The 24976-nt window shown below is 47.5% G+C and overlaps 9 pseudogenes; all 9 read right to left on the bottom strand.

Moving 5' to 3' along the window:
* Positions 1–9582: 9582 nt before the first annotated feature.
* LOC143936458 (5S ribosomal RNA) lies at positions 9583–9702 on the bottom strand (annotated as a pseudogene).
* Positions 9703–9800: 98 nt separating this feature from the next.
* Positions 9801–9919, bottom strand: LOC143936777 (5S ribosomal RNA; annotated as a pseudogene).
* Positions 9920–10451: 532 nt separating this feature from the next.
* On the bottom strand, positions 10452–10571 carry LOC143936459 (5S ribosomal RNA; annotated as a pseudogene).
* Positions 10572–10669: 98 nt separating this feature from the next.
* LOC143936542 (5S ribosomal RNA) lies at positions 10670–10788 on the bottom strand (annotated as a pseudogene).
* A 536-nt stretch (positions 10789–11324) lies between these two features.
* On the bottom strand, positions 11325–11443 carry LOC143937164 (5S ribosomal RNA; annotated as a pseudogene).
* Positions 11444–17475: 6032 nt separating this feature from the next.
* Positions 17476–17594, bottom strand: LOC143936911 (5S ribosomal RNA; annotated as a pseudogene).
* A 99-nt stretch (positions 17595–17693) lies between these two features.
* LOC143936288 (5S ribosomal RNA) lies at positions 17694–17812 on the bottom strand (annotated as a pseudogene).
* A 750-nt stretch (positions 17813–18562) lies between these two features.
* Positions 18563–18681, bottom strand: LOC143936744 (5S ribosomal RNA; annotated as a pseudogene).
* A 103-nt stretch (positions 18682–18784) lies between these two features.
* LOC143937118 (5S ribosomal RNA) lies at positions 18785–18903 on the bottom strand (annotated as a pseudogene).
* Between the last annotated feature and the right edge of the window lie 6073 nt (positions 18904–24976).

Raw genomic sequence — 24976 nt, forward strand, 5'->3', positions numbered from 1 at the left:
CGTCGTCAGGACACTCCTCTATGTCGCCCACTTGTCGGAAGCGGCTTACCCAAACCCTACATGACACCCAGCTATGGGATATATGGAGGCTCCACCACCCCACTGAGAGAGACTATACTTTCTACTCTACCCCACACAAAAGCTACTCCAGAATAGACTTTTTTTTGGTTCCACACGATCAGCTACACTTGGTATCCTCTACCTCCCTGGGGCAGATTACTTGGTCGGACCATGCCCCCATCTATATGACCTACTCTCTCAGTGACCACCCTTCCCCTAGATCTCGTTTCTGGAGGCTCAATGAGAGCCTTTTGCAAGTACCCGAGATCCTTACAGATGTTACTACTGAGCTTGACCTGTATTTCAGGGAGAATGACACTCAGGGCTGCGATCCTGGGATTCTCTGGGAGGCCCATAAAACGGTCATTCGGGGAATACTCATTAAACATGGGGCACTTCTTAAAAGAAAACGAAATGAGCACCTCACACACTTGCTTGCCAAATTAGCGACACTGGAGACACAACACAAACATGCTCCCACGCAACCCTTAGAGACAGAGCTGTTGACCCTCCGCACACAAATAACCAAGACTCTCCGCTATAGAGCAAAAGCGGCGGTACAATTTTCCAGACGTATCTGTTATGAAAGCGGTGACAAATGCGGTAAGACGTTGGCCAAGTCGGTTAGAGCTATCAAATCGGCTTCATATATCCCACAGATAGTCAATTCGCAAGGCCAGAGAGTCACAACTCCAGCACAGATCTCCAACACCTTTAGGGACTTCTATATGGAGTACATTACAAACTCTCAACTCCCCTCACTTCCGCCGGAGACACGGGTTCTTCTGGAGGAGCCCATCACTCTGGCGGAACTGCAAATAGCAGTCTCCACGTTGAAGGCAGACAAGGCACCGGGGCCGGATGGTTTCACAGCCCAGTATTATAAGGCCCTTTTTCCAACACTGGGCCCACGATTGGTGACCCTTTTCAATGCAAACACCTCCTTCCAGAGGGACACTCTGAGAGCACATATTTCCCTGATCCCTAAGGAAGGAAAAGACCCTGGCCAATGTGGTAGTTATAGGCCGATATCCCTTTTAAACCTCGATCTGAAACTATTCTCCAAAATTTTAGCCACCAGATTAGCACAGCATATCCAGTCCCTTGTCCACTTAGATCAGGTGGGGTTTATACCCTCTAGAGAAGCGAGAGACAACACCATTAAGGTGTTGAACCTACTTCACATTGCAGAAACCCAAAAAATTCCCTGTGTGTTGGTTAGTACGGATGCCGAAAAAGCCTTTGACAGGGTTAACTGGCCTTATATGTTCTCTGTCCTCCGCCACATAGGTTGGGGGACAAAATGTTGCGGTGGATCGCCAATATCTACTCTATTCCTTCTGCGCAAGTCAAGGCGAATGGGGTCCTCTCGAGTCCCTTTCCCATCGGGAACGGGACGAGACAGGGCTGCCCCCTGTCGCCCTTGCTCTTTGCCCTCTCCCTGGAACCGTTTCTTTGTACTATTCGGCGTAACCCTGATATCTCGGGAATCCGTTCTGGTGTCGGTCATTATAAAATATCAGCTTATGCGGATGATCTTTTATTCTCGCTGACTAACCCCAGAATCTCCCTACCGAACCTCCTCAGAGAGTTTCAGCTCTATGGTGCGATCTCCCACCTGAAAATAAACTTTACGAAGTCCGAAGCTATGGGCATAGCAGTACCGCCCCGGACCCTCTCTGACTTGCAGGCCAATTTTAGTTTTAAATGGACCGATAAGGCTTTGACGTATCTGGGCACGAAAATCCCGGCTTCTCTTGCACGGACTTTTGACCTTAACTTTCCACCTTTACTGACTAAATCTCGATTGCTTCTAGAACAATGGCAGGGAGGACTTCACTCGTGGTTCGGGAGAAGTAACCTCCTGAAAATGTCTATCCTCCCCAAATTTATCTACCTCATTCAGGCCCTACCCATTCATGTACCCCCTCTTTTCTTTCGGCAAGTGCAATCCCTCTTCACCAAATTTGTCTGGGCGCGTTTCCTACGCCTAGGCTGCGCCACTCACAGCTAACCCTCCCCAAAAATTGTGGGGGCATAGCACTTCCCGACATACGTAATTACTATGTGGCGTCTCATTTAGGTAGGATTATTGATTGGAGGCGTAATACGGCATCTAAACTCTGGGTGCAGATCGAACAGGCACAAACTCATATACCCTTGAAAGGGACACTGTGGTGTTATAAAGAGCTCCCATCGCCTTTGAAACTGCACCCCCTTATTGGTACAACACTGAAGCAGAGCTATGGTGCAGCCTCCAGGACCTCTCTCATCTCCAAAATCTCTCCCCTACTCCCCATCTTGGGTCACCCAAGTTTTGAGCCGGGTCTACACCATACTACATATGCATCTCTACTCAACTCTGGCCTTGACCACGCCGCCAAGTTTCTGGTGGAGGGGAGATGGCCCTCTTTACCGGAACTCACTGTGTCCTCGGGACCCTACCGTCTTCCATTCTGGACAGCCTTAAAATTGCACCATTTTCTACACTCCCTACCACACCCCCGGGACTTCGCACCTTGCCTGACACCATTTGAGAACCTATGCTCCACGACTGACCCGTTGGCTCACGTACTTTCCCAGACTTATGCCTTGTTATCCTCACCTGTAGACCGGCCTAACCTACCCTGTGTAACGAAGTGGGAGCGGGACCTCGACCGTACATTCTCACCGCTACAAACGAAACGCATTGTCACTTTAGCCCTCAAATCCTCTCTTTGTACTAAAATTCAGGAAACCAATTTTAAGATCTTTACTCGTTGGTACCTGACACCGTCCAGATTAAGCAAATGCTACCCCTTGTCCTCGGATCGGTGCTGGCGCTGTGGGGAAGAAAGAGGCACACTCCTCCATGTGTTCTGGTCCTGCTCCAGGTTGCGGCCGTTTTGGGAGGAGGTCTGTCGCATCTCTCAGAAGTTTGCGGCCTACCCCATCCCGGATGATGGCGCTTTCTTTTTACTTCATCTCTCAGAGGCTTCCTTTAAAACGTATAGGAAATCACTCATATGTCACCTCCTCAATGCCGCTAAGGCGTGCATCCCCCTTCACTGGAAACGAAGCTCCCCCCCGACTGTGGCTCAATGGCTGCAGAAAATAGAGGATATACGGAAAATGGAGGACCTAATTCTTACTGCACAACACAAACAAGAAATATATAAAAAAAAATGGGACATCTGGTGTTTGTTCATATTCTCCACTGAAGGCCAATCGTTGCTGAAGCCCTGACTCTCCCCTGGCTCCCCTACTATGGAACTGTCGACCTGCACCACCGCCATGTCTGCCTCTCTGTCTATTGACTGTCCCTTCCCTTCTCTGTTTATCCCTGCCCTCTTTCCCCCTCCTTTCCCCCTTTCCTTTTCCCCCCTTTTTGTTTTCCTTTTTTTCTTTCTCTCTCTATCTCTACCCCCGTTCTTCCTTGATGCTTCCCCTTATACACCTCCGGCGACTCTGGGCTTCCTCCCCTCGCTTAGGAGGAGGAGGCACAGAAACTGTACTCTGCTTCTGTACCCTTTCAATGAGCTCTCATCCCCACGGTTTTTCTTCCTGCTTACTACACGTGGAAGCAAGGACCCCTTATCTACCCATTTGTTTTACCATGTCTTCTTTCATTGCACTACTCGGGTTGTTACTCTCTCTTATACCGGAATGCTTTCTGTATTTATGGCTCTAATTGTTCTTTCTGTTTGTATTGTGGGGTATGCCCCTAACCGGAGATAAATACAATAAATTTTATATTTGAAAAAAAACTAGCCGGTCCTCTGTATACACTAGCAAGTCTGTGTAACCAAGCCTCTCTCTCTGTATACCCTAGCCACCATCTCTGCATAAGCAGGACGTTCTTCTGTATAATCTAGCCTATCTGTATACACTAGTCTGTCTTTCGTACACATTAGCCTCTACGTATAAACTAGCCGGTCTACTGTATACACTAGACCATCTGTATACACTAGCAAGTCTGCATACTCCTGCCTCACTGTGTAACCCAGCCTCTCTCTCTGTATACCTTAGCCTCCATCTCTGCATACCCAGGACGTTCTTCTGTATAATCTAGCCTATCTGTATACACTAGCCTGTCTTTTGTACACATTAGCCTCTCTGTATAAACTAGCCGGTCCTCTATATACACTAGTCCATCTGTATACACTAGCAAGTCTGCATACACCTGCCTCTCTGTGTAACCCAGCCCCTCTCTCTATATACCTTAGCCTCCATCTCTGCATACCCAGGACGTTCTTCTGTATAATATAGCCTAACTGTATACACTAGCCTGTCTTTTGTACAAATTAGCCTCTCTGTATAAACTAGTTGGTCTACTGTATACACTAGCAAGTATGTATACTCTAGCCTCTCTCTCTGTATACCCTAGCCTCCATCTCTGCATACCCAGGACGTTTTTCTGTATAATCTATCCTATCTGTATACACTAACCTGTCTTTTGTAAACATTAGCCTCTCTCTATAAACTAGCCGGCCTTCTGTATACACTAGTCCGTCTGTATTCACTAGCAAGTCTGTGTAACCCTAGCCTCCATCTCTGCATACCCAGGATGTTCTTCTGTATAATCTAGCCTATCTATATACACACTGTATATATACTGTGTTTTGTACACTTTAGCCTCTCTGTATAAACTAGCCGGTCTTCTGCATACACGAGCCTCTCTGTATATCCTTGGATGTCTTTTGTATACACTAGCTTCTCTTTATACATTAGCTCTCTGTATACCCAAGCCTCCCTGTATACACTAGTCCGTCTGTATACACTAGCAAGTCTGCATACACCAGCCTCTCTGTGTAACCCAGCCTCTCTCTCTGTATACCCTGGCCTCCATCTCTGCATACCCAAGATGTTCTTCTCTATAATCTAGCCTATTTGTATACACTAGCCTGTCTTTTGCACACATTAGCCTCTCTATATAAACTAGCCGGTCTTCTGTATACACTAGTCCGTCTGTATACACTAGCAAGTATGTATACTCTAGCCTCTTTCTCTGTATACCCTAGCCTCCATCTCTGCATACCCAGGACGTTCTTCTGTATAATCTAGCCTATCTGTATACACTAGTGTATACAGACTGACTAGTGTATACAGAGGACCGGCTAGATTATACAGAGAGGCTAATGTGTACAAAAGACAGGCTAATGTATACAGATAGGCTAGATTATACGGAAGAACATCCTGGTATGCAGAGCGCTCAGCATCATGGGATGGCCAACAGGAGTAATATAAGGGACACCCCCCCCCCCACCTACCAGATCTGACTTTCATCCCCTTGCCCTCTCTGCCCCGGTCATCTGGTGGCAGTTTTAGGCATTCCCGTGCCCCCACCCATTCATAATCGTTACCGACCTTTCCTTCCGCTGCTCACAGGAACACGCTGGATGACTTGTCTAATTAACCAACTTGTACAAGACACCGCTATCCTCCTGTCTGACACCGGTCCCCCTTGGAGGCTTTACCCCTCACTGTGTGGGTGGTCCCTGCCTCCCCCTGGATGCTCCACATATACCCCGACGACATTGTCGGAGGGGCACCACTTGACAGGACACAGGGCTGTCATGCCGGTGGCATCTCCCATTGGAGGAAGGGATGATGGCCCCAACCCCTTGGCAGCTCCACTGGGTTCTCCAGGATTCTCTGGTGGACCCTGGGGGCCGATATCTTTTTATTAGGGGCCACATTGGAGAGCTCCTTTTTACATTTGCCACTATGTACGCTCCCAATGATCACCAAGACACGTTCCTCAGAACTACCCTGCACAGATTATATGACTTTCGGGAGGGCCAGATGATATTAGGTGGGGACTTTAATGTCCCCTTTCGCCATCGGTTGACACTTCTGCCTCTTGCTCCTCGCTCCTCATTTCCTCTAGAAAGCGGATTACTAAGTGTTTAGTGAATGACCAATTAGTTGATGTCTGGGTCTGCAACACTCCGGGGGAAGGGACTACTCTTTTTGCTCTTCTCCTCACAAATCATACTTGAGGATAGACTTCTTGATTCCACATGACCAACTGTACTTGGTGAGCTCTTCCTCCATCGGCCATATTACTTGGTCCGACCACGCTCCTGTAGCCCTTACCTACACCCTCTCTAGGAACCCCTCACCTAGGTCTCTATTCTGGCACCTTAATGAGAGCCTCCTCCAGATACCGGAAGTTTTAGCAGCTGTGACTAGGGAATAATTTTGGAGGCTCACAAGTCAGTACTCCGCAGGGTACTTATCAGGCACGGGGCGCGCATCAAACAAACACGGAAGGAACAGCTTGCTAATCTGTTTCGTGAACTTGCCTCTGTGGAAGCGAAACATAACCATGCCCCCTCACGGACCTTAGAGATTGAATTGGGGACACTCCGTACCCAGATTACTGACCTACTCCATTATAAAGCGAAAGCTGCACTCCAGTTTTGTCATAAACTGACGTAGGAGTCAGGGGACAAATGCAGAAAAATCTTAGCCAGGTCGGTAAAGGGGTTGAAAACTGCCTCTTACATAACACAGTTGATAGATGAGAATGGCCAGAGGGCCTCTACCCCAACCCAAATAGCCAAAGTCTTTGAAAAATTTTACTCTGATCTCTACAACCTGCCCGATTCAGGGTCCAGACAGGACAATATAGACAGATATGTAACCGGCTCTGGTCTACCAACCCTCTCATCGGAATCACAGGAGTACTTGGAGGACCCAATCACACTGGAAGAAGTCCAGACGGCCCTGGGACCTCCGAAGGTGGGTAAGGCTCTGGGCCCTGACGGATATACCGCACAATACTATAAGACCTTCCTCCCTATTCTCGCCCGCGCTTGGTGAATTTATTTAATACTTTGAGCTTGAATGGGGATTTTCCTGAGGATACCCTTAGAGCCCACATCTCGTTGATACCTAAGGAGGGCAAAGACCCGGGCCTATGTGGGAGCTACAGACCCATTTCCCTCCTAAATTCGGTCCTAAAACTATTCTCTAAAATCCTCGCCATGCGATTGGCACAGCACTTGCAGTCCCTTATACACATTGACCAGTTAGGTTTTATTCCCACCAGGGAAGATAGGGACAACACCATTAAGGTGCTTACCCTGGTCCATAAAGCAAAGTCATCTGGGACCCCTTGTCTTTTCGTGAGTACTGATGCCGAGAAGGCTTTTGATCGGGTCAAATGGACATTCATGTTCTCTGTCCTTCGCCATATAGGTCTGAGTGAATGGATGCTGGCATGGATAAGTAAGATATACTCATGCTCCCTTCAGCTCAAGTCAAAGCGAATGGGGTGCTGTCATCTCCCCTTGACATCGGGAATGGGACCAGACAGGGTTGCCCCCTGTCGCCCCTATTATTCGCACTGTCATTGGAACCCTTTTTCTCCACAATTCGACAAAACTTAGACATAACGGGACCCTAAATGGGTACTATTGAGTGCAAGATATCTGCCTACGCGGATGACATGCTGTTCTCGCTGACGAATCCCAGAGTTTCCTTGCCAAATCTCCTTTCGGGAATTCCAGATATACGGGATACTTCTTGAAATCAGAGGCCATGGGGGTTGCAGTCCCCCCGCAAACGTTACTAGACTTGCAGTCCAATTTTCGATTTAAATGGACCCATACAGCCCTTAAGAACTTAGGTACTTACATTCCACCGGACATCACGCGTACGTTTATATTGAACTTCCCCCCACCTCTTGTCACAAAGATCCGCAGTTTGCTTCACGGGTGGCTTTCTGGCCTCCATTCCTGGTTCAGGAGATGCAATCTCATTAAAATGAACATACTCCCTAAATTTACCTATCTTTTCCAAGCTCTCCTGATCCAGATTCCAGTCCCGTTTTTTAAGCAAGCTCAATCCCTGCTCACTCAATTTAACTGGGCCCACAAAAATCCCAGACTTAAGCGGTCAAAGCTGACATTGTCTAAACAACAGGGAGGGTTGGTTCTCCCTGACTTGCGACACTACTACCTGGCCTCCCATCTGGGGCGTGTATTGGACTGGAATCAAAACAAACTTTCTAAGCTCTGGGTGCAACTAGAACAATCTGACTCCCGAATTCCGCTAAGAAGCGCCATGTGGTGCTATAAGGATTTACCCACAGAATTGACGTCACATCCCACTATAGGGGGTTCGTTGAAAGTCAGTCACCTGATCGCTACCCAAAACACCCTCACATCTTTGACTTCCTCCCTATTCCCTATACGTGGCCATCCAAACTTTGAACCGGGGACCCACTTAGAAATTCCAACCTAGAAGATGCATCTAAATTCGTCATTGACGGAAAATGGCCTTCTTTCTCAACCCTAACAGATCCGACAGGGCTTTTCCAACTGCCTTTTTGGAGAGTTTTCCCCAGCACAGAGACAACGCATTATCACTTTGGCTCTCAAAACCTCACTGTGCACGAAGATACAGGAGACAAATTTTAAACTTCTCACCAGGTGGTAATTTGACACCATCAAAGCTGCATAAATGTTTCCCCTCTTCCTCGAACATATGCTGGAGGTGTGGAGAAGAAGAGGGCACGTTGCTCCACATTTTTTGGTCCTGCCCCAGCTTGGTGGACTTCTGGACAGAGATCCGATGCATAACACAAAAATTCACAGACTTCTCCATCCCGGAAAAGGCTGCATTCTTTCTCTTGCACCATTCACAGATTCCCATTAAGAAGTACAAAATATCAATTTTACGGCATGTGATAAATGCGGCGAAATCCTGCATCCCTCTCTATTGGAAAAAATGTTTCCCCCCTTTCATTACTCACTGGCTTAGCAAAATAGAGGACATTAAAAAAATGGAGGACTTGATCCTCACATCACAAGGTAAACAATAATATTTTAAACAAACCTGGGACATCTGGAATACCTTTATATTCTCACTGGAAGGATGTCGCCTGCTATCGCCTTAGTGCTCTGAGCTTTCCTTGACTGGCCCCTTGGGCAGTGGCTGCCCTCGTGTCTCATCCTCTCTTCTCCTTTCCTGATCTTTCACACCTTCTCTTTTCTGACTTCTTCCCCTATCTCTCACCCCCTTCACCCCCTCTCTCTTTTGAAAAAAGTGGAAAATTGGGAATGACGGCCCCATATCCCCCTCTGGATGGATTATGCCGGAGGGACCTGGGATTTGTGTGACCCTGGATCTTGGTACAGTACTTTATCCGTGCCTCGAATCATTATGATTGATGGAATGCAGATTCACAGTTGTGAATATACCTGTATCAAGTATTGTTCAGCTGCTTTTTGCTCTGTATTTCTCTGTTGCATTATGTACTCGGGGGACCGCCTTCCCCTGTTTGGAGAAAAAATTATATTTGAAAAAAAAAAAGAAGCCTATGACACCTGGTATTCCCAGGCGGTCTCCCATCCAGGCATTTACCAGGCCCGACCCTGCTTAGCCTCCAAGATCAGACGAGATGGAACAGATTCAGGGTGATGTGGCCGTAGCCAATACCTTCAGGCACTCTCAACTCTCTTGACAAACGCCAAGATGGTCACCTTGGGAACAAGCGGAAAAAAATAGGTCAAAGCCAACAACATAAAAAGAAGCCTACGGCACCTGGAAATCCCAGGCGGTCTCCCATCCAGGTACTAAACTTGTCCCAACCCTGCTTAGCTTCTGAGATCAGATGAGATTGGGCTCTTTCAGGGTGATGTGGCCGTAGGAGATTTCTTCAGGCACTCTCAACCCTCTTGACTAACGCCAAGATGGTCACCTTGGGAAACAAACAAAAAAAACAAGTCAACGCCAACAACATAAGAAGAAGTCTACAGCACCTATTATTCCTAGGTGGTCTCCCATCCAGGTATTAACAAGGCCCGACCCTATTTAGTCTCTGAGATCAGACGAGATCTGGTGCTTTCAGGGTGATGTGGCCGTAGTAGATTTCTGCAGGCACTCTCAACCCTCTTGACTAACGCCAAGATGGTCACCTTGGGAAACAAACAAAAAAAACATGTCAACGCCAACAACATAAAAAGAAGCCTACAGCACCTAGTATTCCCAGGTGGTCTCCAGTCCAGGTACTAGCAAGGCCGACCCTGTTTAGCATCTGAGATCAGAGGAGATTGGGCGCTTTCAGGGTTATGTGCCCATAGGCAATCTCTTTGGGCACTCTCAACCCTCTTGACAAGTGCCAAGATAGTCACCTTGAGATACAAGCGAAAAAAAACAGGTCAATGTCAACAACATAAAAAGAAGAATACGGCACCTGGTATTTCAACGCCATCTCCCATCCAGGTACTAACTAGGCCCAACCCTTCTTAGCCTCTGAGATGAGAAGAGATAGGGCTCTTTCAGGGTGAAGCTGCTGTAAGCGATCTCTTTGGGCACTCTAAACCCTCTTGACAAATGCCAAGATGGTCACCTTGGGAACAAGCGGAAAAAAATAGGTCAACGCCAACAACATAAAAAGAAGCCTACGGCACCTGGAAATCCCAGGCGGTCTCCCATCCAGGTACTAAACTTGTCCCAACCCTGCTTAGCTTCTGAGATCAGATGAGATTGGGCTCTTTCAGGGTGATGTGGCCGTAGGAGATCTCTTCAGGCACTCTCAACCCTCTTGACTAACGCCAAGATGGTCACCTTGGGAAACAAACAAAAAAAACAAGTCAACGCCAACAACATAAGAAGAAGTCTACAGCACCTAGTATTCCTAGGTGGTCTCCCATCCAGGTATTAACAAGGCCCGACCCTATTTAGTCTCTGAGATCAGACGAGATCTGGTGCTTTCAGGGTGATGTGGCCGTAGTAGATTTCTGCAGGCACTCTCAACCCTCTTGACTAACGCCAAGATGGTCACCTTGGGAAACAAACAAAAAAAACATGTCAACGCCAACAACATAAAAAGAAGCCTACAGCACCTAGTATTCCCAGGTGGTCTCCAGTCCAGGTACTAGCAAGGCCGACCCTGTTTAGCATCTGAGATCAGAGGAGATTGGGCGCTTTCAGGGTTATGTGCCCATAGGCAATCTCTTTGGGCACTCTCAACCCTCTTGACAAGTGCCAAGATAGTCACCTTGAGATACAAGCGAAAAAAAACAGGTCAATGTCAACAACATAAAAAGAAGAATACGGCACCTGGTATTTCAACGCCATCTCCCATCCAGGTACTAACTAGGCCCAACCCTTCTTAGCCTCTGAGATGAGAAGAGATAGGGCTCTTTCAGGGTGAAGCTGCTGTAAGCGATCTCTTTGGGCACTCTAAACCCTCTTGACAAATGCCAAGATGGTCACCTTGGGAAACAAGCGAAGAAAAAAAACGAATCAACGCCAACAACATAAAAAGAAGCCTACAATAACTGGTATTCCCAGGTGGTCTCCCATCCAGGTACTAACCAGGCCTGACTCTTCTTAGCCTTTAAGATAAGACGAGATTGGGTGCTTTCAGAGTGATATGGCCATAGGCAATCTCTTCAGGCACTCTCAACCCTCTTGACAAACACCAAGATGGTCACCTTGGGAAACAAGCGAAAAAAAAACAGGTCAATGCCAAAAGCATAAAAAGAAGCCTGCGACAGCTGGTATTCCCAGGGGGTCTCCCATCCAGGCACTAACATGGCCCGACTCTTCTTAGCCTCCAACATCAAACGAGATCGGGTGCTTTCGGGGTGATGTGCCCATAGGCAATCTCTTCAGGCACTTTCAACCCTCTTAACAAATGCAAAGATGGTCCCCTTGGGAAACAAGGAAAAAAAAAAAAGTCAATGCCAACAAACTAGCCGGTCTTCTGCATACACGAGCCTCTCTGTATACCCTTGGTTGTCTTTTGTATACACTAGCTTCTCTTTATACATTAGCTCTCTGTATACCCAAGCCTCTCTTTATACACTAGTCCGTCTGTATACACTAGCAAGTCTGCATACACTAGCCTCTCTGTGTAACCCAGCCTCTCTCTCTGTATACCCTAGCCTCCATCTCTGCATACCTAGGACGTTCTTCTGTATAATCTAGCCTATTTGTATACACTAGCCTGTCCTTTGTAAACATTAGCCTCTCTGTATAAACTAGCCAGTCCTCTGTATACACTAGTCCATCTGTATACACTAGCAAGTATGCATACTCTAGCCTCTCTCTCTGTATACTCTAGCCTCCATCTCTGCATACCCAGGACGTTCTTCTGTATAATCTAGCCTATCTGTATACAATAGCCTGTCTTTTTTACATGTTAGCCTCTCTGTATAATCTAGCGGGTCTTCTGTATACACTAGTCCTTCTGTATACATTAGCAAGTCTGTGTAACCCAGTCTCTCTCTCTGTATACCCTAGCCTCCATCTCTGCATACCCAGGACGTTTTTCTGTATAATCTAGCCTATCTGTATACACTAGCCTGTCTTTTGTACACATTAACCTCTCTGTATAAACTAGCCGGTCTTCTGTATACAAGAGCCTCTCTGTATACCCTTGGTTGCCTTTTGTATACACTAGCTTCTCTTTATACATTAGCTCTCCGTATACCAAGCCTCTCTGTATACACTAGTCCGTCTGTATACACTAGCAAGTCTGCATACACTAGCCTCTCTGTGTATCCCAGCCTCTCTCTTTGTATACTCTAGCCTCCATCTCTGCATACCCAGGATGTTCTTCTGTATAATCTAGCATATCTGTATACACTAGCCTGTCTTTTGTACACATTAGCCTCTCTGTATAAAGTAGCCGGTCCTCTGTATACACAAGTCCATCTGTATACACTAGCAAGTCTGTGTAACCCAGCCTCTCTCTCTGTATACCTTCACCTCCATCTCTGCATACCCAGGACGTTCTTCTGTATAATCTTGCCTATCTATATACACTAGCCTCTGTTTTGTACACATTAGCCTCTCTATATAAACTAGCCGGTCTTCTGCATACACGAGCATCTCTGTATAAACTAGCCGGTCTACTGTATACACTAGTCCATCTGTATACACTAGCAAGTTTGCATACTCCTGCCTCTCTGTGTAACCCAGCCTCTCTCTCTGTATACCCTAGCCTCCATCTTTGCCTACCCAGGACGTTCTTCTGCATAATCTAGCCTATGTGTATACACTAGCCTGTCTTTTGTACACATTAGCCTCTCTGTATAAACTAGCCGGTCTTCTGTATACACTAGTCCGTCTGTATACACTAGCAAGTCTGCAAACTCTAGCCTCTCTGTGTAACACAGTCTCTCTCTCTGTATACCCTAGCCTCAATCTCTGCATACCCAGGACTTTCCTCTGTACAATCTAGCCTATCTGTATACACTAGCCTGTCTTTTGTACACATTAGCCTCTCTGTATAAACTAGCCGGTCTTCTGTATACACTAGTTCGTCTGTATACACTAGCAAGTATGCATAATCTAGCCTCTCTCTCTGTATACCCTTGCCTCCATCTCTGCATACCCAGGACGTTCTTCTGTATAATCTAGCCTATCTGTATACACTAGCCTGTCTATTGTACACATTAGCCTCTCTGTATAAACTAGCCGGTCCTCTGTATACACTAGTCCGACTGTATACACTAGCAAGTCTGTGTAACCAAGCCTCTTTCTCTGTATACCTTATCCTCCATCTCTGCATTCCCAGGACATTCTTCTGTATAATCTAGTCATCTGCATACACTAGCCTGTCTTTTGTACACATTAGACTCTCTGTATAAACTAGCCGGTCTTCTGTATACACGAGCCTCTCTGTATTTCCTTGGTTGTCTTTTGTATACACTAACTTCTCTTTATACATTAGCTCTCTGTATACCCAAGCCTCTCTGTATACACTAATCCGTCTGTATACACTAGCAAGTCTGCATACACTAGCCTCTCTGTGTAACCCAGTCTCTCTCTCTTTATACCCTAGCCTCCATCTCTGCATACCCAGGACGTTCTTCTGTATAATCTAGCCTATCTGTATAAACTAGCTTGTCTTTTGTACACAACCTCTCTGTATAAACTAGCCGGTCTTCTGTATACACGAGCCTCTCTGTATACCCTTCGTTGTCTTTTGTATACACTAGCTTCTCTTTATACATTAGCTCTCTGTATACCCAAGCCTCTCTGTATACACTAGTCTGTCTGTATACACTAGCAAGTCTGCATACACTATCCTGTCTGTGTAACCCAGCCTCTCTCTCTGTATACCCTAGCCTCCATCTCTGCATACCCAGGACGTCCTGCTCTATAATCTAGCCTATTTGTATACACTAGCCTGTCTTTTGTACACATTAGACTCTCTGTATAAACTAGCCAGTCTTCTGTATACACTACTCCGTCTGTATACACTAGCAAGTATGCATACTCTAGCCTCTCTGTCTGTATACCCTTGCCTCCATCTCTGCATACCCAGGACGTTCTTCTGTATAATCTAGCCTATCTGTATACACTAGCCTGTCTTTTGTACACATTAGACTCTCTGTATAAACTAGCCGGTCTTCTGTATACACTAGTCCGTCTGTATACTCTAACAAGTCTGTGTAACCCAGCCTCTCTCTCTGTATAACCTAGCCTCCATCTCTGCATACCCAGGACGTTCTTCTGTATAATCTAGCCTATCTATATACACTAGCCTGTGTTTTGTACACATTAGCATCTCTGTATAAACTAGCCGGTCTTCTGCATACACAAGCCTCTCTGTATACCCTTAGGTGTCTTTTGTATACACTAGCTTCTCTTTATAGATTAGCTATCTGTATACCCAATCCTCTTTGTATACACTATTCCATCTGTATACACTAGCAAGTCTGCATACACCGACCTCTCTGTGTAACCCAGCCTCTCTCTCTGTATACCCTAGCCTCCATCTCTGCATACCCAAGATGTTCTTCTCTATAATCTAGCCTATTTGTATACACTAGCCTGTCTTTTGCACACATTAGCCTCTCTATATAAACTAGCCGGTCTTCTGTATACACTAGTCCGTCTGTATACACTAGCAAGAATGCATATTCTAGCCTCTCTCTCTGTATACCCTAGCCTCCATCTCTGCATACCCAGGACGTTCTTCTGTATAATCTAGTTTATCTGTATACACTAGTGTATACAGATGGACTAGTGTGTACAGAGGACCGGCTAGTTTATACAGAGAGGCAAATGTGTACAAAAGACAGGCTAATGTATAAAGATAGGCTAGATTATACAGAAGAAAGTCCTGGGGATGCCTTTTCTGTTGTGACGGGCTCCCTCGTGCATGCCTAGTTTTAGGGCGAGCCGAGGAGACCCCTCAGTGCTGTCTTTTATTTGCATACCGGTATCAGACGTGACATTTACCACTGCCGGGACTGGGGGGACTAGGATCCGGGGGCTCCCTCTCCGACCTGTCTACCCACCAACCCAAGTAGGGCGGCGCTTTGAACCCAGTGTACATCTGGTAAGCGCTATAGCATAATTGTGCTGTTTTAGTATACCCTTCCTGTACTGTTGAGTGCGGACAACCCTTAATTTCCCTCTCCCCCTGGGGTTCAGGTGCCCGGCCTCTTTTTCCCCTTACCTTTCCTTCCATTTGCCCTTCCTTTCTCCCCCTTAGTTCCCGCCATCCATTACCTACCCAATACCTACCTTGGTTCAACTTTCTTTGCTTTTCTCTGACATCCCCCTCCCCCTCCCTGAGGAGCAATGGCAGACTCAGTCAAGGTCACCTCTCTAAACGTTAAGGAACTGAACTCCCCTGAAAAACGGTGGATCCTCCTGTGAGAACTGAAGACTTCATGTACTGATGTGGCCTTTATACAAGAAACACATTTTAAAAATACTAGCCTCCCCTTTCTACGGTCGAGATCCTTCCCTAAGGCCTACCACTCTACTAACCCCTCCTCTAAGACCAAGGGAGTCTCCATTCTGATCTCTAGCAGGCTCCCCTGGGATCTCCAGGATTCTCTGGTGGACCCTGGGGGCTGATATCTTTTTCTTAGGGGCCACATTGGAGAGCTCCTTTTTACATTTGCCACTGCGTACGCTCCCAATGATCACCAAGACACGTTCCTCAGAACTACCCTGCACAGATTATGTGACTTTCGAGAGGGCCAGTTGATATTAGGTGGGGACTTTAATGTCCCCTTTCACCATCGGTTGACACTTCTGCCTCTTGCTCCTTGCTCCTCATTTCCTCTAGAAAGCGGATTGCTAAATGTTTACTGAATGACCAATTAGTTGATGTCTGGCGTCTGCAACACTCCGGGGAAAGGGACTACTTTTTTTGCTCTTCCCCTCACAAATCATACTTGAGGATAGACTTCTTATTGATTCCACATGACCAACTGCACTTGGTGAGCTCTTCCTCCATCGGCCATATTACTTGGTCTGACCACGCTCCTGTAGCCCTTACCTACACCCTCTCTAGGAACCCCTCACCTAGGTCTCTATTCTGACACCTTAATGAGAGCCTCCTCCAGATACCGGAAGTTTTAGCAGATGTGACCAGGGAATTGGACCTTTATTTCCAAGAAAACTAAACGCAGGACTGCGACCCAGGGATAATTTGGGAGGCTCACAAGTCAGTACTCCGCAGGGTACTTATCAGGCACGGGGCGCATCAAACGAACACGGAAGGAACAGCTTGCTAATCTGTTTCGTGAACTTTCCTCTATGGAAGCGAAGCATAAACATGCCCCCTCACGGATTTTAGAGATTGAATTGGGGACACTCCGTACCCAGGTTACTGACCTACTCCATTATAAAGCGAAAGCGGCACTCCAGTTTTGTCATAAACTGAAGTAGGAGTCAGGGGACAAATGCGGAAAAATCTTAGCCAGGTCGGTAAAGGAGTTTAAATCTGCCTCTTACATACCACAGTTGATAGATGAGAATGGCTATAGGGCCTCTACCCCAACCCAAATCGCCAAAGTCTTTGAAAAATTTTACTCAACAACATAAAAAGAAGCCTACGGCATCTGGCAATCCCAGGCGGTCTCCCATCCAGGTACTAAACTGGTCCCAACCCTGCTTAGCCTCTGAGATCAGATGACATTGGGCTCTTTCAGGGTGATGTGGCCGTAGGAGATTTCTTCAGGCACTCTCAACCCTCTTGACTAACGCCAAGATGGTCACCTTAGGAAACAATTAAAAAGTAATCAGATCTTGCAGATCCCAGGCCGCGCTACAGAGGCTAAAGTGAGACTAGACGTAAATGGGAGGGCACACAGACAGCGTCGCCAGCCCTATAAATCGCAGCCCCAAAGGGGATGCAACCAGTAACAGAATTATTTATATGCAAGGTCCGGCGCCACTGTTACTTGGCTACAATGGAGTGTGTACACAAAATGTGGGTACATCCACACAAATGGCCTCCAAAGAAGTGCAATAGTTACCAAAATAGGTGTCAAGCCGGTCCCAACCCTGCTTAGCCTCTGAGATCAAATGAGATTGGGCTCTTTCAGGTTGATGCGACCATAGTAGATTTTTTCAGGCACTCTCAAACCTCTTGACAAATGCCAAGATGGTCACCTTGGGAAACAAACAATAAAACAAGTCAACGCCAACAACATAAGAAGAAGTCTACAGCACCTAGTATTCCCAGGTGGTCTCCCATCCAGGTATAAACAAGGCCCAACCCTATTTAGTCTCTGAGATCAGACGAGATCTGGTGCTTTCAGGGTTATGTGGCCATAGGCGAGCTCTTCAGGCACTCTCAACCCTCTTGACAAACACGAAGATGGTCACCTTAGGAAACAAACAAAAAAAAACAAGTCAACGCCAACAACATAAGAAGAAGTCTACAGCACCTAGTATTCCCAGGTGGTCTCCCATCCAGGTATTTACAAGGCCCGACCCTGTTTAGTCTCTGAGATCAGACGAGATCTGGTGCTTTCAGGGTCATATGGCCATAGGCGAGCTCTTCAGGCACTCTCAACCCTCTTGACAAACACCAAGATGGTCACCTTGGTAAACAAACAAAAAAAAAAAAACAAGTCAACGCCAACAACATAAAAAGAAGCCTACAGCACCTATTATTCCCAGGTGCTCTCCAATCCAGGTACTAGCAAGGCCCAACCCTGTTTAGCCTCTGAGATCAGAGGAGATCGGGCGCTTTCAGGGTTATGTGCCCATAGGCAATCTCTTTGGGCACTTTCAACCCTCTTGACAAATGCCAAGATAGTCACCTTGAGATACAAGCAAAAAAAACAGGTCAATGTCAACAACATAAAAAGAAGCCTATGACACCTGGTATTAGCAGGCGGTCTCCCATCCAGGTATTAACAAGGCCCGACTCTTCTTAGCCTCCAACATCAAACGAGATAGGGTGTTTTCAGGGTGATGTGCCCTGAGGCAATCTCTTCAGGCACTTTCAACCCTCTTGACAAACTCCAAGATGGTCACCTTGGGATACAAGCAAAAAAGCCAATGCCAACAAATTAAAAAAAAAAACTATGGCATCGTGAAATCCCAGGTGGTCTCCCATCCAGGTACTAACCAGGTCCCAGCCCTGCTTAGCCTCTGAGTTTAAATGCTATTGGGCTCTTTCAGGGTGATGCGGCCATAGTAGATTTTTTCAGGCACTCTCAAACCTCTTGACAAACTCCAAGATGGTCACCTTGGGAAACAAACAATAAAACAAGTCAACGCCAACAACATAAGAAGAAGTCTACAGCACCTAGTATTCCCAGGTGGTCTCCCATCCAGGTATTTACAAGGCCCGACCCTGTTTAGTCTCTGAGATCAGACGAGATCTGGTGCTTTCAGGGTCATATGGACATAGGCGAGCTCTTCAGGCACTCTCAACCCTCTTGACAAACACCAAGATGGTCACCTTGGTAAACAAACAAAAAAAAAAAAACAAGTCAACGCCAACAACATAAAAAGAAGCCTACAGCACCTATTATTCCCAGGTGGTCTCCAATCCAGGTACTAGCAAGGCCCAACCCTGTTTAGCCTCTGAGATCAGAGGAGATCGGGCGCTTTCAGGGTTATGTGCCCATAGGCAATCTCTTTGGGCACTTTCTTTTTTTAAATCAAATAAGTTTTTATTGCAAAACACATATGGTACAAACCAAACATAGGAGTAAAGTACAGTCGTACAGCAGCATTGGTTTTTACATCAAAAGGTATACAGGAAACACAAAGTACAAATAGGCTCGGTTTGTAGACTGCTGAGACATGGAAAATGTCAATGAAACTAAAAAAAAAAAGTAAGAAAAAGGAACCAAGAGTAAAAACAAAAGTAACATTCTCTCAGAGACCACACCGCACCAGGAGACAACCACATAAGTACCATGATTATGCACTGCGGCCCGCATCCCTCCACCCAGTCCTACTGGTGTCTCCCTACACCCCCTACAAATACCGGGTGAGGGAGAGACATAGAATTAGCCCCTTACCGGGATCACGAGTATTTATGTACCTCCATGCACAGGTCCTTGGACCTTCAGTCAACCCTGTAAAAGTCTGTCCTGTATAAGTTGGTGGGGGGCTAGTCCCGGAACCTCGAGCCATCCCCCCCACATGGCATTAAATTTGTGCGGTGCCTTTCTGTGTTGGTATGTTATCTTTTCCCTGATCAGCATCTGGTTCACCTGTTCCGTCCATTGCTGCCTGGTGGGAACCCTGTGTGTTATCCACAATCGCGCTATTAATTTCCTGGCTACATATAGCAACCTAATAATGGCCGTATGAACCGAGGGCGTCAACGATTCTTCATCCAGGGCTCCCAACAGGCAGACCAACGGACACTGCGGAATATCAACAGAGAACACAGAAGATATAGTGTCAAGGATTCCATCCCAATACCGTTTGAGTTTCGGGCACCTCCAGAACATATGCATGAGATCCCCATGGTCCCGCATACATTTAGGGCAAAGGGGAGACCCCCTAACACCCCAACTGTGCAGTTTAACTGGTGTCCTATAAGTCCTATGTAGTAAGTATAGATGGGAGAGCCTATGGGAGGCCGATACCAACACCAACGGAGCGGAGGACAAACAAAGGTTCCAGGTCTCCGCGTCCAAGGGCCCCAGGTCCGCCTCCCACTTCTGCCGTCATTGAAGACGTGCCGGGTCCTGCACTGCGTCAAGAAGCATAGCATACCCCCTAGAAATCATACCTTTACGTTCAGTCTGCATGAATATCCCTTGTACCACAGGATGGTCCGTTAGGGAAAGCTGCACACTTCATGCCTGTGTCTGTAGCGCGTGAGGTAACTGTAAGTATTTAAAAAAATCCCTACGTGGGATGTCAAACTCAGCCTGTATTTCCATGAAGGACTTCAGTACCCGTCCACTATACAGCTGCGAGAGGTACCGGAGGCCGCTCCTACTCCAGTTACCAAATCCCTTGAGCTTAAAAAGCTCACCATAATTAGCATTCCGCCAAATAGGGTTGAGGGCAAGGAAGCCACGTATTCGTAATAGTTGTTTAACCGGGGACCATAGGGTATTCAGCAGTATAATAGTCGGGGAACTCCTGTCCATATGAGGGAAGCCTGCTTCCAACCTGGACAATGCTATGTCCGGGGCGACAGTGTCATCCAGTATCCTACGTATCGGGTCCAGGGGATCATCTGACCCCCACCCACCCTGGTGCTGGAGCTGCGAAGCCAAAAAATACAGCCTAGCATGTGGTAGTGCCAACCCCCCTTCGTCCTTATTATATTGCAGGGTAAGTAAACTAAGCCTGGCCGTCTTTCTACACCATATTAATTCCCTAAACTGAGAGTCAATTTTATCGAACCAACGTTTCGGGATCCAGGTCGGGGAGATATGACAAACGTAGAGCAACTGCGGAGCCCATACCATTTTAATGAGGTTCACCCTTCCCACTACCGATAGCGGCAGTTTGCACCAGATCTTACACTTATCCCTGAACTTAAGTAACAATGGCAGAAGATTCAGATTGGCATAGTCCGTCACCTCGGGGGATATCTGTACCCCCAGGTATTTAAAGGACGCAACCGTCTGGATCATCTTTGCACAAGGGGGTAGAGGTGCCGTTAGAGGGGACAAGGGCAGTATTACAGACTTGTCCCAGTTAATCTTAAAACCGGATAATGTACCAAATAGGGTAATCAAGTTCATAGTGGCTGTGAGGGAACCCTGTGTGTCCCCCAGGTATATAAGCGTGTCATCCGCGTATAGTGATACCACATCCGTTCCAGTGGGCCTGCAGAATCCAACAATGTCCGGAGCCGATCTCATTCTGGCTGCTAGTGGTTCAAGCGCCATGGCAAAGAGCAGGGGCGACAAAGGGCACCCCTGTCTCGTGCCTCTATACAGCACGAATGGGTCGGAAAGCTCCGCATTAGCTCTAATCCTAGCCGTCGGCTTGGCATATAATAGTTGGACCCAGCTAATAAATGTACTGCCCAGCCCCATCCGCTCCATCACTTTCCACAGATAAGGCCACTCAACACTATCGAAGGCCTTAGCCGCGTCCAGTGAGAGGACGGCCTGATTACCAGGGTTATCCACAGGGACCTGTAGGTTTAGGAATAAACGGCGAATATTTAGGGCAGTTGAACGCGAGGGAATAAATCCTGATTGATCCCTATGGATCAGTTTGTGTATTACCAGGGACAATCTCGTCGCCAAGACCCGAGCCAATAGTTTAACGTCTGTCGTGAGCAAGGAGATGGGCCAATATGCGTCCGGTGATGTCGCTACCTTACCCGGTTTTAGAAGTACAATTATGATTGCTTCGTTCATAGAAGCGGGCAGGACCCCTGTCTCTAGGGCGTTGTTGAACACTTTCAAAAGGGTGGGCAAAAGAACACCGGCATAACGCTTGTATACCTCGGATAGGAGGCCATCTGCCCCCGGAGCTTTGTTATTATGGGAGTGTTCCAGTGCAGAAGCCAATTCATCCTCCGTTATGGGGGCGTTCAACAGCCCCCCATCCGACGCAGACAGGCATGGAATATCACAACCATTCAAAAAGTCCACAATCTCCCCGTCACCGGGCTGCACCTTGGAGGAGTACAAGTCTGCATAAAAGGACCGAAATATCTGTAAGATCCCAGGGGTGTCCGAGTGGGTCACCCCCTGTGAATCGCACAGTGAGTGAACCATAGGAGCGGAACCCTGAGCCCTCGCCAGCAGAGCCAGCATATGGCCTGTCGATTCCCCCTCCTCAAAGTGCGTTTGTTGTAGGAAAAATCGTTTATTTTCTGCCAGTTGTAAAGTCACCTGTCTAGACATAGATTGCGCCCCCAACCAAGACCTCTGTGTCCTCCGAAGGGTTGTCAACATAGGCCTGCTCTGACTCTCTAAGTGCTCTACCGACCTCCATTTCCCAAGCTTTAGTATTCCGTTTTATACTATTTATAGCAGTGATAAATTGCCCCCTAAGGAAGGCCTTAGCTGCATCCCAGACTACGTCTATAGAGGCCGAGCCTAAATTGTCCTGCAGGAAAAGTTTAAGGGCACTTGCTATGGGGTCAGGCTGCGGGAAAAGTGCAAGCCAAAAGGGGTTAAGCTTCCAACTCCTAGGTGCGAGGTCAGTAGATAGGGACATCTCAATCCACAAAGAGGAGTGGTCGGATACATGTCTAACCCCATATCCAGAGTCACTAATTAGGGGAAGAAGGGCGGAGTTCCCCAGTCACAAGTCTATTCTGGACAAGCTCCCAAACGCCGGAGAGCAACAGGAGTACAAACGGGTGTGGGGGTGGGCTCTCCGCCAGACATCTACCAGCCCAAGTTCAGCTAATAGAGCTGCAAAGGGAGTATTGCCATTAGGGCGGGAGGGGACCACAGGAGGAGTTGGAATCTTATCCCACAGGCCGTTAACATAGTTATTAAAATCACCCATCACCAGCAGGGGTATGCCAGGGAACTGTGCCATGAACCCAGCTAGGCGCCTAAGAACCTCCGCCGAGTACGGCGGCGGGATATAAACGTTAGCGATAATGCAATGTACAGTAGCAATCTTACACAACAAGAAGATGTACCTCCCCCCCGGGTCAATAACCTGTTGGGAGCAAGAGAAATTGGTATGTTGTCTAATTAGGATACTCACTCCCCTTGCATAAGCAGAGTATGTAGAATGGAATTGCTGGGTATACAGTCTAGACCCAAGGCTATGAGTACCAGCAGGAGCAAAATGTGTCTCCTGCAGACACACAATACCAGCCTTCATATCCTTAAGGTGCCGCAACACCGCCAGCCTCTTCACCGGACTGCCCAGCCCCCTGACATTCCAAGAAAGAAATCTAACCTTAGCCATCAGGAATACAAAATATAAATGTAGATAAGAGTGACCATATTAACATTCGTAAACAACCAGGGAGGAAAAATGCAGTTAACACATATATATCAGCAACAAGCGACTGGGAAGTCGCATCACCTGAGATGCCCCAAAAATGGGGAGAAAAAAGTCCGGCATGAGCTGTAGCAGCTAGGAAGAGGCGCCCAGACGGGTGCAGACAGGCCGGGAAATAGTCCTTGTCCGTTGCGATCCTGAGAGAAAGAAAATTAAGCAACAGGAAAAAGAAAAGAAAAACAGTTAAACAGCAAAAAACCGTGGCATCTTCTGTATTAAAGCCCGCGGGGCTCCCACACGGGAAAGATAGCAGTCTAATAGTCCCCATACAAAACTCGGGGGCTGGGGGAAGGCCATGGAAACGCCCATAGAAGACTCTTCTAGATGACAAACAGGGTTTCACATGTGCAGGCATCCTGTAGCTCTAATGGGGTTGCAATGGAACCAAAAACCTCTGCCTTCCGCCGGACCTGCAAAAGTGGAAGTCCAGTCATCCTGTCTGAAAGTGCCGTTATCGTGGAGGAGATCTTTGAAGCTTGGCGGCTTTGAGTGCGTTGTGCTCCTGGTCAAGCCACTGTGCTGCCGCTGCAGGGCGGTCAAAAAAGTGCGTGGAGCCCAGGGCCGTAACCCTGAGCCTGGCCGGATATAGCATACCATATTGAACGTTAAGGTCCCGAAGGCGTCTCTTAACTTCAAGAAATGTTGCACGCTTTTTCTGGAGCTCTGCTGAAAAGTCCGGCAATAGCGAAATCCTGGAATTCTCAATCTCCATCTTGTCTGACAACCCCCGCGCTTTAGAGAGAATGGTATCCCTGTCTCTATAGTTGAGGAGTTTAAACAAGAAGGGCCTGGGGCGATTGCCCGGGGGTAGGGGGCGAGATGGCACCCGGTGGGCGCGTTCTACAGCAAAAAGCGGTGACAAGGATTCTTTGCCAAAGGTGGCAATCAACCAATTTTCAATAAAGTCAACCGGGTTTTTACCCTCAACACGTTCCAGGAATCCCCAAAGCGTGAATATTATTGCTTCTCATGCGATTTTCCATCTCATCAAGTCGCATAGCGTGCTGTTCAGTAAGATGGCAATTATATTTCAGATCCCTTTGCATGGGGGCCAGATCATCCTCTACTGTACTCAGTCTGCCTTCCAAGGCAGCTGTTCTCTCCCTGAGCTTTTGCATGTCATGGCGGACAAAAGTTATTTCAGCCTTAACCCCTTTAATGTCCTCTGAGAGGGCTGCAATAGAGTGATTACAGGAGGTGACAGCGGCAAATATGTCCCTTAGTGTAGGCTCACTTTCCAGTACTGGAGAGGGGATGGCCTGTGCCTCAGGCCTAGCACTGTCCCTGGGTGTACTCACTGTGTGCCATGCTGCGGACAATCCATCTGCATCCTCCAAGGGGACTGTGTCATCTGCCTCAGGAGAACCTCCAGGGGTAGCTTGAGGAGAGGGCTGGCCAGCCAGGGCATCCTTGAATGATTTACCACCATAGAGGAGCTTTTGTGCCGCTTGCTTGTACTGGTCTCTGGCTGCACGCCGCACGCTGGCGCCATCTTGGCCTGGGGGGTCCGTCAGCCCCTTCCCTCCGGTATGGCGTCTGGACATCACAGCATGGGTCCCAAGATATACCGCGGTGGTCCGAGATGCTTCTCCTAGCGTGGCAGGAGGTAAGGGCCCCGAAAACAGCATTTCAGAGCAGACTGTAAGGATGTAAGCACGGATGGCCGGCGGAGCTCAAGGCATGCACGTCCTCCTACATCAGCCGCTAAGCCACGCCCCCCCTCTTTGGGCACTTTCAACCCTCT

Source organism: Lithobates pipiens, unplaced genomic scaffold (genome assembly GCF_037356315.1).
Source record: "Lithobates pipiens isolate NorthernLeopardFrog02 unplaced genomic scaffold, aLitPip1_a1.2 Scaffold_28, whole genome shotgun sequence".
In the NCBI taxonomy this organism is placed as follows: domain Eukaryota; kingdom Metazoa; phylum Chordata; class Amphibia; order Anura; family Ranidae; genus Lithobates; species Lithobates pipiens.